Genomic DNA, 7,500 nt, shown 5'->3' with positions numbered 1-7,500 from the left:
ATATGCGACATTCCCGCTGTCCCTATACATGAGCCGCGACCTGTACCACTTACGAGCGAGAGACGCGATCGCGTTGCTCACTGTACGGCGTCCGATACCGAGCCATCAGCATGTCGGTCCCCATGCGCGTTGCACTCGCACTCGCACTCGCAAAAACGTGGGGCAAATATATTACGCGGAAGAGTTATAACAGACCGAGCCCCACTGCATGGGGGGAGTCTTTGTCACTAATGTACACAGATAGAACATTGTGGACTGGAACCAGATTACCCGTACACACGGCGCTGATTAGTAATCAATGCAGAGCCATCAAACTACAGAAAATATATACAACTGTCCGTATACATGCTGAAAGAGTCTGCCCACAATGGGAACCACACGTCAGCCAGACACTCTGATCACGCACCACTCTCTGCTTCTAACAGGCGCACATACAATATGTAAGCACCAGCATGGAACAACATCCAGTGCATCCTCTCCGCCACATTACACAATCCACACTATCACAACCAGACCAGGAGGTCCATGCGGAAAATAGAATATCCCACCCTTTCGACATCCACCATTGCGCAGATAAGGCACCAACACCCACACATGTCCTATACAACGGTGCACCCAACATCACAATAGTACCTCCTGTCACAGCGCACAAACAATGACATGAGTCAAAGACACAGGTCTGACACAAGCATAGAATTGGAGCGCCGCCTCTAATAAGCCAAAGGTGCATCCTGACGTGACAAATCTCATCATGTCACAAGCATTCACTTACTATAATCACTATCAACGAACCTGCCGCCCCGCCCCCCCCCCCCCCCCCCCCACACCTTTCCTTACAACAACGTGTAACCTAACCTAACCCATGTTGTACCTTAACCTAACCCATGTTGTACCTTAACCTAACCCATGTTGTGCCTTAACCTAACCCATGTTGTGCCTTAACCTAACCCATGTTGTCCCCTAACCTAACCCAAGTTGTCCCCTAACCTAACCCATGTTGTCCCTTAACCTAACCCATGTTGTGCCTTAACCTAACCCATGTTGTGCCTTAACCTAACCCATGTTGTCCCCTAACCTAACCCATGTTGTCCCCTAACCTAACCCATGTTGTGCCTTAACCTAACCCATGTTGTCCCCTAACCTAACCCATGTTGTGCCTTAACCTAACCCATGTTGTCCCCTAACCTAACCCATGTTGTCCCCTAACCTAACCCATGTTGTCCCCTAACCTAACCCATGTTGTGCCTTAACCTAACCCATGTTGTGCCTTAACCTAACCCATGTTGTCCCCTAACCTAACCCAAGTTGTCCCCTAACCTAACCCATGTTGTCCCCTAACCTAACCCATGTTGTGCCTTAACCTAACCCATGTTGTGCCTTAACCTAACCCATGTTGTGCCTTAACCTAACCCATGTTGTCCCCTAACCTAACCCATGTTGTCCCCTAACCTAACCCATGTTGTGCCTTAACCTAACCCATGTTGTCCCCTAACCTAACCCATGTTGTGCCTTAACCTAACCCATGTTGTCCCCTAACCTAACCCATGTTGTCCCCTAACCTAACCCATGTTGTCCCCTAACCTAACCCATGTTGTGCCTTAACCTAACCCATGTTGTGCCTTAACCTAACCCATGTTGTCCCCTAACCTAACCCATGTTGTCCCCTAACCTAACCCATGTTGTCCCCTAACCTAACCCATGTTGTCCCCTAACCTAACCCATGTTGTCCCCTAACCTAACCCATGTTGTCCCCTAACCTAACCCATGTTGTCCCCTAACCTAACCCATGTTGTCCCCTAACCTAACCCATGTTGTCCCCTAACCTAACCCATGTTGTCCCCTAACCTAACCCATGTTGTGCCCTAACCTAACCCATGTTGTGCCCTAACCTAACCCATGTTGTGCCCTAACCTAACCCATGTTGTGCCTTAACCTAACCCATGTTGTCCCCTAACCTAACCCATGTTGTCCCCTAACCTAACCCATGTTGTCCCCTAACCTAACCCATGTTGTCCCCTAACCTAACCCATGTTGTGCCTTAACCTAACCCATGTTGTCCCCTAACCTAACCCATGTTGTCCCCTAACCTAACCCATGTTGTCCCCTAACCTAACCCATGTTGTCCCCTAACCTAACCCATGTTGTCCCCTAACCTAACCCATGTTGTCCCCTAACCTAACCCATGTTGTCCCCTAACCTAACCCATGTTGTCCCCTAACCTAACCCATGTTGTGCCCTAACCTAACCCATGTTGTCCCCTAACCTAACCCATGTTGTGCCTTAACCTAACCCATGTTGTGCCTTAACCTAACCCATGTTGTCCCCTAACCTAACCCATGTTGTCCCCTAACCTAACCCATGTTGTGCCTTAACCTAACCCATGTTGTGCCGTAACCTAACCCATGTTGTGCCTTAACCTAACCCATGTTGTGCCTTAACCTAACCCATGTTGTGCCTTAACCTAACCCATGTTGTGCCTTAACCTAACCCACGTTGTCCCCTAACGTAACCCACGTTGTCCCCTAACGTAACCCACGTTGTCCCCTAACGTAACCCACGTTGTCCCCTAACGTAACCCACGTTGTCCCCTAACGTAACCCACGTTGTCCCCTAACGTAACCCACGTTGTCCCCTAACGTAACCCACGTTGTCGCCTATCGTAACCCACGTTGTCGCCTAAACCTGCTCTGTAATTGTTATACGACTCGTTCAATTAGTGTAGTGTTGCCCACCCGCAACCCTCGCAATATAGTTCGCTACTCGCACTGCCCGCTCCCCTGTGTATCGCTTCATGTTAAACACCTTGCAAGTCTTGCTGACTTTCCACATGCTCCTGCTGTACACTGTAATGTGGATGGCAGCAGGGCGTACATGCCGCCCCCCCCCCCCCCCCACCTCTCCCCACGTCCCCACCTTGCCCCCTGCCTTCGCAAGGTGGTTGGTGACAAGTTTGCATGTTCAATGCCCTTCGCATGCGACGTACGCAGGCTACGTTGTGGTGCGGCCTGTGTCAACTGTCCGCTGATGTCGTACGCGTGAACCACAATCTGTACTGCACATTCGTCCTTATGTACTGAATGATACATCGTGGCACATGTGTGACCGTACAACGACTGCGCCCAAAAACGGCGGACCATACAGTGCAAATATTGTGCACGCAGCTACGTGTCGTCTCCCTATGAGAGCTGGATTGCAGTGTGGTACGCCATAGAGACGTGTGGGAGGAACGGACGCCGTGGATGGCGATCAGCATGAGCTGTCTGTTGATGTATTCGGACCTAGTCGTCTCTCCTCACACACCGTGATGGCATGGTGCAGCGCGTTCCATATCTGCGACATGCTACAGAAGCCGGTTGACAGTCGTTCGAGCAATGGACATCGCATACGTACGGGGGCCACCTTCCACGTATTGTCTAGGCGTGCACATTTTGTTGCGTGTATGTGGGCAGACGTAGTGTGGCGTGACACCTGACACAGGCATGCAATAATGGTTGAAGTTGCAAATGGCGATGGACGCCTACGTTTTCTGGTGAAGTTACGCAAATGAAGAAATGGTAACCCGTTGTGGTGCGGTTGTTCTCGCTAGGGGTGAATCGGTGATGGCGACGATAGGTTGAGGTACTAACCGGTTGTTCCAGCGATACCCACCATGCCGACGAAACTGAACGGCATCTGGGTGTGAAGCGATACGCGGCGGTGGCTGGGTGGGACCGTCCCCGGCCGGTGAGGGGGCGCCTCCCGGCGTGCTGGCCGCGCGGTGCGTGGGCGCACGCGCTACAGCCGGCTGGTGGGGGCGGCCAGTGGCAGGCGCGCCGGCCGACGGACGCGGCAGGCGTCGCAGCTGCGCGCCGGCGCACCCTGCGCGCGGCGCCGTGCGGCCAAAGTAGGTCCTCGCGGGCCCGGTGCGAAGCGCGGTGGACATCTGCAGTGTGCTGGTCCGATTGAGGACTGTGTGCGTTGAGGATGCGCCGCCGCCCGGCGCTCGGCGCCGCGACGCCGTCTGCTGCTCGGTCGCCCCAGCGGTTCTCGCTGGTGGTTTGTATCGCAGCTGTGCGGATGTGTTGGCGTGTGCGCTGTGCTGGGAGAGTTCGCTTCGGCACCCAAGTGGGGCTTTTGTCCTTCTGTGGCGCTGGCGTTGGAGCTGCCGGTCACCGTAGGTGGCGCGTGTTGTCTCCCGCCGGCAATGCCACGACAGCACGCTCCCGGGCCTCTGTCGGCAGCGGCAAGCTCAGTTGGGAGCACGGGTGGTCGCACCGAAAGCGTCTACTCGCCTAACTCCGGGCGATTGCGCCTCTCTCGAACCCGACCAAGTACTTGGGACGGCGCTGCGCGCCGCCGGGACCTGAGAGGGTTTCGAGGTGTATTGTGCAGGGGAGCTCAGCCTCCTCCTGTTTGCAGAATGATTGAGCGGACGCTTGCGTGTTCGCGCGGGCCCCCGGGACACACTCCCGGGCGGCCGGCTGCTCAGCTCTAGTTGACGCAGCTCCCTGGTTGATCCTGCCAGTAGTCATATGCTTGTCTCAAAGATTAAGCCATGCATGTCTCAGTACAAGCCGCATTAAGGTGAAACCGCGAATGGCTCATTAAATCAGTTATGGTTCCTTAGATCGTACCCACGTTACTTGGATAACTGTGGTAATTCTAGAGCTAATACATGCAAACAGAGTCCCGACCAGAGATGGAAGGGACGCTTTTATTAGATCAAAACCAATCGGTCGGCTCGTCCGGTCCGTTTGCCTTGGTGACTCTGAATAACTTTGGGCTGATCGCACGGTCCTCGTACCAGCGACGCATCTTTCAAATGTCTGCCTTATCAACTGTCGATGGTAGGTTCTGCGCCTACCATGGTTGTAACGGGTAACGGGGAATCAGGGTTCGATTCCGGAGAGGGAGCCTGAGAAACGGCTACCACATCCAAGGAAGGCAGCAGGCGCGCAAATTACCCACTCCCGGCACGGGGAGGTAGTGACGAAAAATAACGATACGGGACTCATCCGAGGCCCCGTAATCGGAATGAGTACACTTTAAATCCTTTAACGAGTATCTATTGGAGGGCAAGTCTGGTGCCAGCAGCCGCGGTAATTCCAGCTCCAATAGCGTATATTAAAGTTGTTGCGGTTAAAAAGCTCGTAGTTGGATTTGTGTCCCACGCTGTTGGTTCACCGCCCGTCGGTGTTTAACTGGCATGTATCGTGGGACGTCCTGCCGGTGGGGCGAGCCGAAGGCGTGCGACCGCCCCGTGCGTGCTCGTGCGTCCCGAGGCGGACCCCGTTGAAATCCTACCAGGGTGCTCTTTATTGAGTGTCTCGGTGGGCCGGCACGTTTACTTTGAACAAATTAGAGTGCTTAAAGCAGGCAAGCCCGCCTGAATACTGTGTGCATGGAATAATGGAATAGGACCTCGGTTCTATTTTGTTGGTTTTCGGAACCCGAGGTAATGATTAATAGGGACAGGCGGGGGCATTCGTATTGCGACGTTAGAGGTGAAATTCTTGGATCGTCGCAAGACGAACAGAAGCGAAAGCATTTGCCAAGTATGTTTTCATTAATCAAGAACGAAAGTTAGAGGTTCGAAGGCGATCAGATACCGCCCTAGTTCTAACCATAAACGATGCCAGCCAGCGATCCGCCGCAGTTCCTCCGATGACTCGGCGGGCAGCCTCCGGGAAACCAAAGCTTTTGGGTTCCGGGGGAAGTATGGTTGCAAAGCTGAAACTTAAAGGAATTGACGGAAGGGCACCACCAGGAGTGGAGCCTGCGGCTTAATTTGACTCAACACGGGAAACCTCACCAGGCCCGGACACCGGAAGGATTGACAGATTGATAGCTCTTTCTTGATTCGGTGGGTGGTGGTGCATGGCCGTTCTTAGTTGGTGGAGCGATTTGTCTGGTTAATTCCGATAACGAACGAGACTCTAGCCTGCTAACTAGTCGCGTGACATCCTTCGTGCTGTCAGCGATTACTTTTCTTCTTAGAGGGACAGGCGGCTTCTAGCCGCACGAGATTGAGCAATAACAGGTCTGTGATGCCCTTAGATGTTCTGGGCCGCACGCGCGCTACACTGAAGGAATCAGCGTGTCTTCCTAGGCCGAAAGGTCGGGGTAACCCGCTGAACCTCCTTCGTGCTAGGGATTGGGGCTTGCAATTGTTCCCCATGAACGAGGAATTCCCAGTAAGCGCGAGTCATAAGCTCGCGTTGATTACGTCCCTGCCCTTTGTACACACCGCCCGTCGCTACTACCGATTGAATGATTTAGTGAGGTCTTCGGACTGGTACGCGGCATTGACTCTGTCGTTGCCGATGCTACCGGAAAGATGACCAAACTTGATCATTTAGAGGAAGTAAAAGTCGTAACAAGGTTTCCGTAGGTGAACCTGCGGAAGGATCATTACCGACTAGACTGCATGTCTTTCGATGTGCGTGTCGTGTCGCGCAACACGCTACCTGTACGGCTCGCAGTAGCCGTGCGCCGCGTGCGGAACCACGCGTGCCTCTCAAAACTAGCGGCAATGTTGTGTGGTACGAGCGCTGAAGCGCTGGAGCGGCTGGCCTGCGGCACCTGGCGCCTGGCGCCGGTTTTGAATGACTTTCGCCCGAGTGCCTGTCCGCTCCGGTGTGGAGCCGTACGACGCCCGTCGGCCGTGAGGCCGTTGGACACAGAACGCTGGAACAGGGGCCGCCACACGCCTCACTCCCGCCTATGCGACCGTCTCGAAAGAGACGGCGGAAACTTGAGAAAAGATCACCCAGGACGGTGGATCACTCGGCTCGTGGGTCGATGAAGAACGCAGCAAATTGCGCGTCGACATGTGAACTGCAGGACACATGAACATCGACGTTTCGAACGCACATTGCGGTCCATGGATTCCGTTCCCGGGCCACGTCTGGCTGAGGGTCGGCTACGTATACTGAAGCGCGCGGCGTTTGCCCCGCTTCGCAGACCTGGGAGTGTCGCGGCCGCCTGTGGGGCCGGCCGCGTCTCCTCAAACGTGCGATGCGCGCCCGTCGCCTGGCGGTTCGCATACCGGTACTTTCTCGGTAGCGTGCACAGCCGGCTGGCGGTGTGGCGTGCGACACCTCGTACAACGACCTCAGAGCAGGCGAGACTACCCGCTGAATTTAAGCATATTACTAAGCGGAGGAAAAGAAACTAACAAGGATTCCCCCAGTAGCGGCGAGCGAACAGGGAAGAGTCCAGCACCGAACCCCGCAGGCTGCCGCCTGTCGTGGCATGTGGTGTTTGGGAGGGTCCACTACCCCGACGCCTCGCGCCGAGCCCAAGTCCAACTTGAATGAGGCCACGGCCCGTAGAGGGTGCCAGGCCCGTAGCGGCCGGTGCGAGCGTCGGCGGGACCTCTCCTTCGAGTCGGGTTGCTTGAGAGTGCAGCTCCAAGTGGGTGGTAAACTCCATCTGAGACTAAATATGACCACGAGACCGATAGCGAACAAGTACCGTGAGGGAAAGTTGAAAAGAACTTTGAAGAGAGAGTTCAAAAGT

The 7,500-nt window shown here is 54.5% G+C and overlaps 2 non-coding genes and 1 pseudogene across 2 annotated transcripts; all 3 read left to right on the top strand.

Moving 5' to 3' along the window:
• The first annotated feature begins 4,484 nt into the window (after positions 1-4,484).
• On the top strand, positions 4,485-6,393 carry LOC124745029. Its single transcript, XR_007010982.1, has one exon. It is a non-coding gene; the product is annotated as a small subunit ribosomal RNA (ribosomal RNA).
• Positions 6,394-6,745: 352 nt separating this feature from the next.
• LOC124744992 lies at positions 6,746-6,900 on the top strand. The gene has a single exon (XR_007010949.1). It is a non-coding gene; the product is annotated as a 5.8S ribosomal RNA (ribosomal RNA).
• A 188-nt stretch (positions 6,901-7,088) lies between these two features.
• LOC124744966 overlaps positions 7,089-7,500 on the top strand; it is a 4,222-nt pseudogene continuing 3,810 nt past the window's right edge.

Source organism: Schistocerca piceifrons, unplaced genomic scaffold, assembly GCF_021461385.2.
Source record: "Schistocerca piceifrons isolate TAMUIC-IGC-003096 unplaced genomic scaffold, iqSchPice1.1 HiC_scaffold_312, whole genome shotgun sequence".
Lineage (NCBI taxonomy): Eukaryota > Metazoa > Arthropoda > Insecta > Orthoptera > Acrididae > Schistocerca > Schistocerca piceifrons.
The sequence above is the reverse complement of the archived record's forward strand: the minus strand, read 5'-3'. Positions and strand labels throughout refer to the sequence as shown.